We start from the raw sequence: 8,615 nt of genomic DNA on the forward strand, positions 1-8,615 counted from the left end.
GGTATGCGGCGTAAGTTCCTGTGCTCCGACGAGAGTTCTTGTTCAGCTACTGGTGTTGTGTTGTGGATGGTGCGAGTGCGCATAAACATGCCTAATTTGTGAGACGACTCAAGACAGCAAGTCCGCTCGTCTTCTGGATTGTTTCTGTCCCCCTGCAGACTCGTAAGGTATGCGGCGTAAGTTCCTGTGCTCCGACGAGAGTTCTTGTTCAGCTACTGGTGTTGTGTTGTGGGTGGTGCGAGTGCGCATAAACATGCCTAATTTGTGAGACGACTCAAGACAGCAAGTCCGCTCGTCTTCTGGATTGTTTCTGTCCCCCAGCAGAGTGTAAGGTATGCGGCGTTTGGCCAGTACTGCGGCGTAAGTTCCTGTACTCCGACGAGAGTTCTTGTTCAGCTACTGGTGTTGTGTTGTGTATGGTGCGAGTGCCCATAAACATGCCTAATTTGTGAGACGACTCAAGACAGCAAGTCCGCTCGTCTTCTGGATTGTTTCTGTCCCCCTGCAGACTCGTAAGGTATGCGGCGTTTGGCCAGTACTGCGGCGTAAGTTCCTGTACTCCGACGAGAGTTCTTGTTCAGCTACTGGTGTTGTGTTGTGGATGGTGCGAGTGCGCATAAACATGCCTAACTTGTGAGCCGACTCAAGACCGCAAGTCCGCTCGTCTTCTGGATTGTTACTGTCCCCCTGCAGACTGTAAGGTATGCGGCGTAAGTTCCTGTGCTCCGACGAGAGTTCTTGTTCAGCTACTGGTGTTGTGTTGTGGATGGTGCGAGTGCGCATAAACATGCCTAATTTGTGAGACGACTCAAGACAGCAAGTCCGCTCGTCTTCTGGATTGTTTCTGTCCCCCTGCAGACTCGTAAGGTATGCGGCGTAAGTTCCTGTGCTCCGACGAGAGTTCTTGTTCAGCTACTGGTGTTGTGTTGTGGATGGTGCGAGTGCGCATAAACATGCCTAATTTGTGAGACGACTCAAGACAGCAAGTCCGCTCGTCTTCTGGATTGTTTCTGTCCCCCTGCAGACTCGTAAGGTATGCGGCGTAAGTTCCTGTACTCCGACGAGAGTTCTTGTTCAGCTACTGGTGTTGTGTTGTGGATGGTGCGAGTGCGCATAAACATGCCTAATTTGTGAGACGACTCAAGACAGCAAGTCCGCTCGTCTTCTGGATTGTTTCTGTCCCCCTGCAGACTCGTAAGGTATGCGGCGTAAGTTCCTGTACTTCGACGAGAGTTCTTGTTCAACTATTGGTGTTGTGTTGTGGGTGGTGCAAGTGCGCATAAACATGCCTAATTTGTGAGCCGACTCAAGGGAGCAATTAAGTGCGCTCTTCTTCTGCATTGTTTCTGTCCCCCTGCAGACTCGTTAGGTATGCGGCGTAAGTTCCTGTGCTCCGACGAGAGTTCTTGTTCAGCTATTGGTGTTGTGTTGTGGGTGGTGCGAGTGCGCATAAACATGCCTAATTTGTGAGACGACTCAAGACAGCAAGTCCGCTCGTCTTCTGGATTGTTTCTGTCCCCCAGCAGAGTGTAAGGTATGCGGCGTTTGGCCAGTACTGCGGCGTAAGTTCCTGTACTCCGACGAGAGTTCTTGTTCAGCTACTGGTGTTTTGTTGTGGATGGTGCGAGTGCCCATAAACATGCCTAATTTGTGAGACGACTCAAGACAGCAAGTCCGCTCGTCTTCTGGATTGTTTCTGTCCCCCTGCAGACTCGTAAGGTATGCGGCGTAAGTTCCTGTACTCCGACGAGAGTTCTTGTTCAGCTACTGGTGTTGTGTTGTGCATGGTGCGAGTGCGCATAAACATGCCTAACTTGTGAGCCGACTCAAGACCGCAAGTCCGCTCGTCTTCTGGATTGTTACTGTCCCCCTGCAGACTGTAAGGTATGCGGCGTTTGGCCAGTACTGCGGCGTAAGTTCCTGTGCTCCGACGAGAGTTCTTGTTCAGCTACTGGTGTTGTGTTGTGGATGGTGCGAGTGCGCATAAACATGCCTAATTTGTGAGACGACTCAAGACAGCAAGTCCGCTCGTCTTCTGGATTGTTTCTGTCCCCCTGCAGACTCGTAAGGTATGCGGCGTAAGTTCCTGTGCTCCGACGAGAGTTCTTGTTCAGCTACTGGTGTTGTGTTGTGGATGGTGCGAGTGCGCATAAACATGCCTAATTTGTGAGACGACTCAAGACAGCAAGTCCGCTCGTCTTCTGGATTGTTTCTGTCCCCCTGCAGACTCGTAAGGTATGCGGCGTAAGTTCCTGTACTTCGACGAGAGTTCTTGTTCAACTATTGGTGTTGTGTTGTGGGTGGTGCAAGTGCGCATAAACATGCCTAATTTGTGAGCCGACTCAAGGGAGCAATTAAGTGCGCTCTTCTTCTGCATTGTTTCTGTCCCCCTGCAGACTCGTTAGGTATGCGGCGTAAGTTCCTGTGCTCCGACGAGAGTTCTTGTTCAGCTATTGGTGTTGTGTTGTGGGTGGTGCGAGTGCGCATAAACGTGCCTAATTTGTGAGACGACTCAAGACAGCAAGTCCGCTCGTCTTCTGGATTGTTTCTGTCCCCCTGCAGACTCGTAAGGTATGCGGCGTTTGGCCAGTGCTGCAGCGTAAGTTCCTGTGCTCCGACGAGAGTTCTTGTTCAGCTACTGGTGTTGTGTTGTGGGTGGTGCGAGTGCGCATAAACATGCCTAACTTGTGAGACGACTCAACGGAGCAGGTCTGGCCATACATGATAGTCATTTGAACCTTGCAGTGCTGTTACTTCTTCTACTCCGTGTTTTTACTTTGTGCACACGTGGGCATTGTCATGCGTGTTTTAACGTTACTTATGCTATATCGTTCGTCACTGTTTGTTTTCATATACTCATCTATGCATTTATTTACTCATTCTATTTATTTTTTCCTTACGTGTTGCTATTTGCAGTAATTTATCTGCTTTGGCTAACATCAGGAGTTTGCTGTTGTGGCTCAGTTGACGTTACATTGTTTCCGTTTTAGTGACTTAGTCGCTTGCCGAAACCAATATTCGGTGCCATTCTGCAGAGCAAGTTGCTTTTCAAGCTGTGCCAAAATTAATGCGAGTGCGTGCGGTCGCAGTCAGCAGCAGTACGGGAAATTGTTTTGTCCCCGGTATACTAGAGCACGCGCGTTGTATTTGCTGCTTGACAATAACATTAACCGCTTACCTTGTAGCATCGTCTTGGTGGCCAGCAAAGGCATACAATGAGGCAAAAAGGAAAGCCGGTAGCTGGTGAGCGACTTGTGCTGCTGCCAGCGGGGATAACGTGCCTTCAACCTGGCACCGTAAACATCACCTCGTTGCCGGGGTATACGTCAGTGGCGGCCTTTGCGTCCCCCTCAGCAAGGCCTTGGTATGTGACGTCTCTAACCTAGTGAAGTGCCAGATAAAGGGCAAAATATCGACGTCAAAGCTCCCCCAATGTAACGCGCTAGCGAATAGGTGTCTCCCCGTATGCTTTAGCACCAGGCTGATACGTGAAGTCTCAGTGGCGTTAAGGTTGTATCGGTGGCCGTCTTTGCATTGGTGATAGCGCACATACATCCGCGTATGCTCGCGCGGATCTTGAGCACATCGAGCCAATTTGGCGCCACCCGCAGTGAAAGTTGGGCGATGTTTTTGCGGGAAGCAGAGAGTGGCGGTGATTACTTGTACAGCAGTGCCATAGGCGAACCAATGTCGATCCAAATAGGTTTCGAAGCGTCGGGCGAAAAGCTGTTCAGCACAATCTGTCACTGACAACGCAAGGGTGGTTGTAAGAGCAGCGAATAAAGCGCGACTATATTGAAAGGGAACGAACGAAGGATGCAAGAAGCCAGCGGGCTTGAAGTACTTACGCCGTGTGCGCACGTGGATGTGACTGCCAAATGTTTGTCGCATCTCTCATGCACTTCTTGCGACGAGCTCCCGCTCGTCGTGAGGGGTGCGCAAGAGCTCGTTACTGAGCAACGGCGTTGTATTGCAATGAGGCAGGCGCCTTTGCTCGTTTCTGAAAGTTTGTGCAGGAGTGAATGGCGCTGAAGAAACGAACGTAGCGTAGAAACAAACGTTGATTGGATTTTCCAGTATGCTAATTTCAAGGGAGTCGATGAGTGGCCGCATTTGTGGATTTTTTCGCTGACGATCGGCTTTGACGGAACGAGGATGGCGGAGGGAAATATATCTGCTTCACCGACGTCGAGTAGGTCGACTACGGATCCAGCGTCGATCTATGCACTCGCCAAATGCGACCATGACTTGTTATTGCAACCAAAGACTGCAGCGTGCAACACGGCCACACTCTCCTTTCTGTTTGGCGAGCTCGCACAAGGATCGTTGTTCTGCCAAAGCTCTAATGGCTGGCCGTAGAAAGTTGGGCATATCGTTGCAATTGTTCACACAACCGCCAAACATTCTTCTTTGTCGTGAGATTCAATCCTTTAGACACAGGCAGATTGCAGCTCGCGGCACACGACCACTCGCTCAGCTCCATCTTGCTAATGCACAAGTAATGCATCGAGGACAATGTTCCTGGCATCCGTGTGAAATGCAATAGCGCTTGATTCGTCGAAGTGTTCCAGAACGCAAGGCGTTTGCTAACCTTTGTGGAGCTCGTAGAACGCATCCCATTGGCTCTCTACCTAAACCAACAGAATTTCGTGCTTCGCGGTACGGCTTTCATCAAAGAAATTGTTGCGAAGCGTACGTAGAGTACGGAGATACAGTAACATTGCCGAATGTCACTTTTGTTCGTCGGTCTTGGAAAGCCGGCAACAAGTATGGCTTTAAAGGTATGGCCTTGAATGACCCCACACCAAACAGTTCGCAAAACGTTCACATTGGCGCAGGCATTTTTAGGGCCCTAAAAACGGGCTGGCCCTTCGATTTGTGTTAGGCATGACATTTGTAGTCACTGGGGAGGTCATGCTGAAAAGTTGGGAAAACACCACTGTCTCGCTAAACATACAGGGCGTTAGTGCCACTCCATCCCTCGTATAAAAACTTGTTCATCACGCACTCAAAAGCATTAGGCTCTGGGCATAATTCGAATGGAATCGCCATAATTTCGTATTGTACTTTCTCTCAGACGAAATGATTCCGTTTTTTGTTTTAGGTTGCGGTTACTATTTCTTACAAGCTACCAGTTGCTGCGGATACGTGCTGATGAGGGGAAAAAAAGAAACAGACGTGCCGAAAATGGTGGAAACAGTCCTCGACGCGTGGAAGGATATAAACGTCCTTCTTCGTCACTTTGTTGAGCTGGAGGCATTCAACACCAAAGGCTTCGTATACCACCGTTATATTTCACGAAACCCGCAGGTGGCACCCAGTTATTAGTTGATAGATGTAGGACGTCGCCTGCAAGTGTATGGTCTCGAATGGCGTCTTGCTATATGAGAAATGCAGTAGGCACGGTGGTGCACATGTCGGTCCGTAGGGTCGGTTATGCATGTCACTGTCATAGTTGTGGTCTGGTTGAACTTCGATGTTTGAAACAAAGCACGCAGGAAAGCATTCTAAGTCTCTTCGATTGCTGGGCTTCTAAGCTCGACGTCGCGGAAACGGATCCCGGCCACGGCGGCCGCATTTTGATGGGGGTGAAATGCGGGAACACCCGGTGTTGTTACTTCGGGGTGGAAGACGAAATACGGACTCCTTCCGTAGAAGAAGAAGGAACGAAAAACCTCGTACAATATTTACAGATAGTGGATGAGAGCGCACAGGTAGCAGTAGGAGCGCTTCCGACCGACTGGGCGGCTGCAAGCGACTCTGTGTTCTCACAATGGAACGGTTCTCCCGGCGACCCCTAGTCGGCAGGAACCGGCTTGGGCGAGTGCTCGTCGGCAGGAACCAGGCGTGGCAGGGTGATGACTTCGCCTGCGTCGAATTTTTGATTCGTCGCGGAGATGGCTGGGCGCCGCGGAGATGGCTTGGCGCTACTTGTACTCGCCTCCCGTGTCGAATTCTTCATTCGTCGCGGAGAAGTGGGTGCTCTCGTCGCATCGTGGCAGCCACGTGGTGCATGTGGTAAGGCAGCACCCGTCGCCTCGTGGTCGCCACGTGGTGCTCGTAGTATGGCACAACACCGTGTATACTTAGATTTAGGTGCACGTTAAAGAACCCCAGGTGGGCCGAATTTCCAGAATCTTCCACTTCGGCGTGGCTCATAATAAGATCCTGGTTCTGGCACGTCAACACCGTGAAGTTTTTCTTTTTCGATTGCTGGATTTTGTGTAGACTGTAGTCACGTCTTTTTCGCTGTCCATCGTAAGGTTACAGTTTCCAAACAACTGTCGGATTGTCAAGCAAATAGTAGAGCCGCTACTTTGTTCCAAATTTATTACCGACGAACGTCCGACACAGTTTTCATATTCGTGATTGAGCTTAGGTGCCAAGATTTCTGCTGTCAGAGGTGTCAGCTGTAGGAAACCGCGGCACACGCAGACATGTCCAGCAAGCAGAACTAATAGCTTGCCTTCAATGATACCATGACGGCGAGCGTCATTGTAGCTTTCCAGAGTGATCAACGCGGTGGACCGGGTACGTCGCCGACAAGAGCGGTGACGGGATGTTATCAAGCGAAATGTGACTGTCGGTGGAACTACTTTGAGCGGTATTACATGACTGCGTCAAACGCAAACAGTCGTGCTCATCACATCAATGTGTACAATTTCTTCAAGGAAAACGGAACATATCAACGACCTTGTCCAGCATGATTTTTCAGCTGTCCTATGAGTGGCACGCAATGCCGCCAATGTGACGTTTACACGAATGACGTGGATGTATCCGCGTGTTTGCGCATTACGTAGCATGTCCATGCTTATGTTTCTTCCGTGAAATGTATACAGCAAAAAAAGAAGAGAAAAGAATGTAGCCTTTCCAGTTTATTCATGTTTCCATTAGCTTTTTTACACTGTGTTATGACGACGAAAACATAGTTCAAGTGGCCGAAGAAGCATATTGCACTCCGCTAGTGCTTTCCCAATGTCGATCATGCACGCATGTCGGTATCGACGGAGAGAAAAGGAGAAATGTAACCGAAGCCCTGTGAATCCGGTAGCAACACATTTGCAAATGAGTAATAGATACGGGTACCGCACTATACTGAGTAGACGTTAAGGTAATAAGGACGGTCCTCAAATTTTCTCTCATTCCTGGCTGTCCTGGCGCTTGCCGCAATGGTTTCGCATTCAGTCACACGGACATGTTCTTACGCGCGAGTGGGCGATGTCACAGAATGCCTACATAGCATATTACTCATCGGTTTATTAGCGAGTCTTCCTTTCACATTCGCGTTCAACATTGCACATATACTCTTCACAAGCAGCCTCCTTATTACCTTCAGCGTGGAGGTAATCGCTCAGTTGCGTCACACTTCGAACATGCGGCCGTTGTTCGTATAGCAAAGGTACCAGTAAGCAAGAGAAATGCAGCACGCAGTCGAATAGAAATTAACGCGTCATCGCGCAGCAGTCACTTCGAAGACGACGGCAGAGGACAAAGCGGGCGAATCAATGAACAAACACGCTTGCCTATGCGCTTGCATTATATTTACGTTTCACGTGCCCTGACGAGTAGTTATGCGCCTCGGGAAGCATGGTCTGTATCATGCTTGAGTTGGGCGATGTACTGTTGCGGCTAGGGTAGCGTTCAGGGCATGAAATCCACCATCGACTGCGGCGTCAAGTTGCAGAAAATGAAGGAAAAAGGCTTTATTTAGCTAAGTTACACTGCTCCAGTGAGGGAGCCCACTCAATTCAGGAGCAATTTGACCGTCTCAGTTCACATCAGGGGCGCTATAACGTAAAACTATTGCAAATTTTTCCATTCCAATTCTGCTATCAGCCCTCCACGATTGGCCAAAAACTTTTTTCAACCACCCCCACTTCACTTGTCTGTCACGCGACGTCACGAAAACCGCGATACCTCCCCCTCCGATATACGTGTACACACTGATTATGCATGACTTGACCGAACAAAACAAGTATAGTTACTTCTGATTCGACGCCTTTTCACCATTAGCCCTCGGCTATTGGTCAAGAGTTTTCGCGCTGAACCCACTTCACCTGCCTGTCACGCGACGTCACAGAACCACAAAAACTCACCGCGTCAAAGAGATGTGCACGCGTTAAAGATGCATTATTATGCCGAACAAAACTGAGCTTTCTTCGGAATAGCCGCAGGCTGCCCCGTTCCGAAAGGAATAAAAGATGGCTGCCGCCGATCGCTCAGACACTGGCTACTCGCACCTGCCGGAGAGCATGGGTATATTTGCGTATAATAAATCTTCTTGCGTGGCCGTGCAACGTTTTCAAGCACTTTGGGCACGTTTACCCCCTCATTCTGCCAAATATTGTTTGTTGAAGGTCCGTTTTAGGGTCATTCTTCAGCTTCCGTTTCATGCCCCCGCGATTTTCCACCAGCAACCGCAAGCTAAGGCAAAGCCGACCAATCGTAGACGCCGGCACCACCCTCTTCATCCGGTTATCGACTTTCAGTGCAGTGGCTCGGCCCCATCGAATCCCTCTCCACTTGAGCGTTCTCCTCGCCTCTTGTCAGCCAATTAGATACGAGAAGCCGCTTAGTGTAGGCAATGTTATTCGTTTTTCAAGCAAACAAAAGTG

Source organism: Dermacentor variabilis, chromosome 6 (assembly GCF_050947875.1).
Source record: "Dermacentor variabilis isolate Ectoservices chromosome 6, ASM5094787v1, whole genome shotgun sequence".
Lineage (NCBI taxonomy): Eukaryota > Metazoa > Arthropoda > Arachnida > Ixodida > Ixodidae > Dermacentor > Dermacentor variabilis.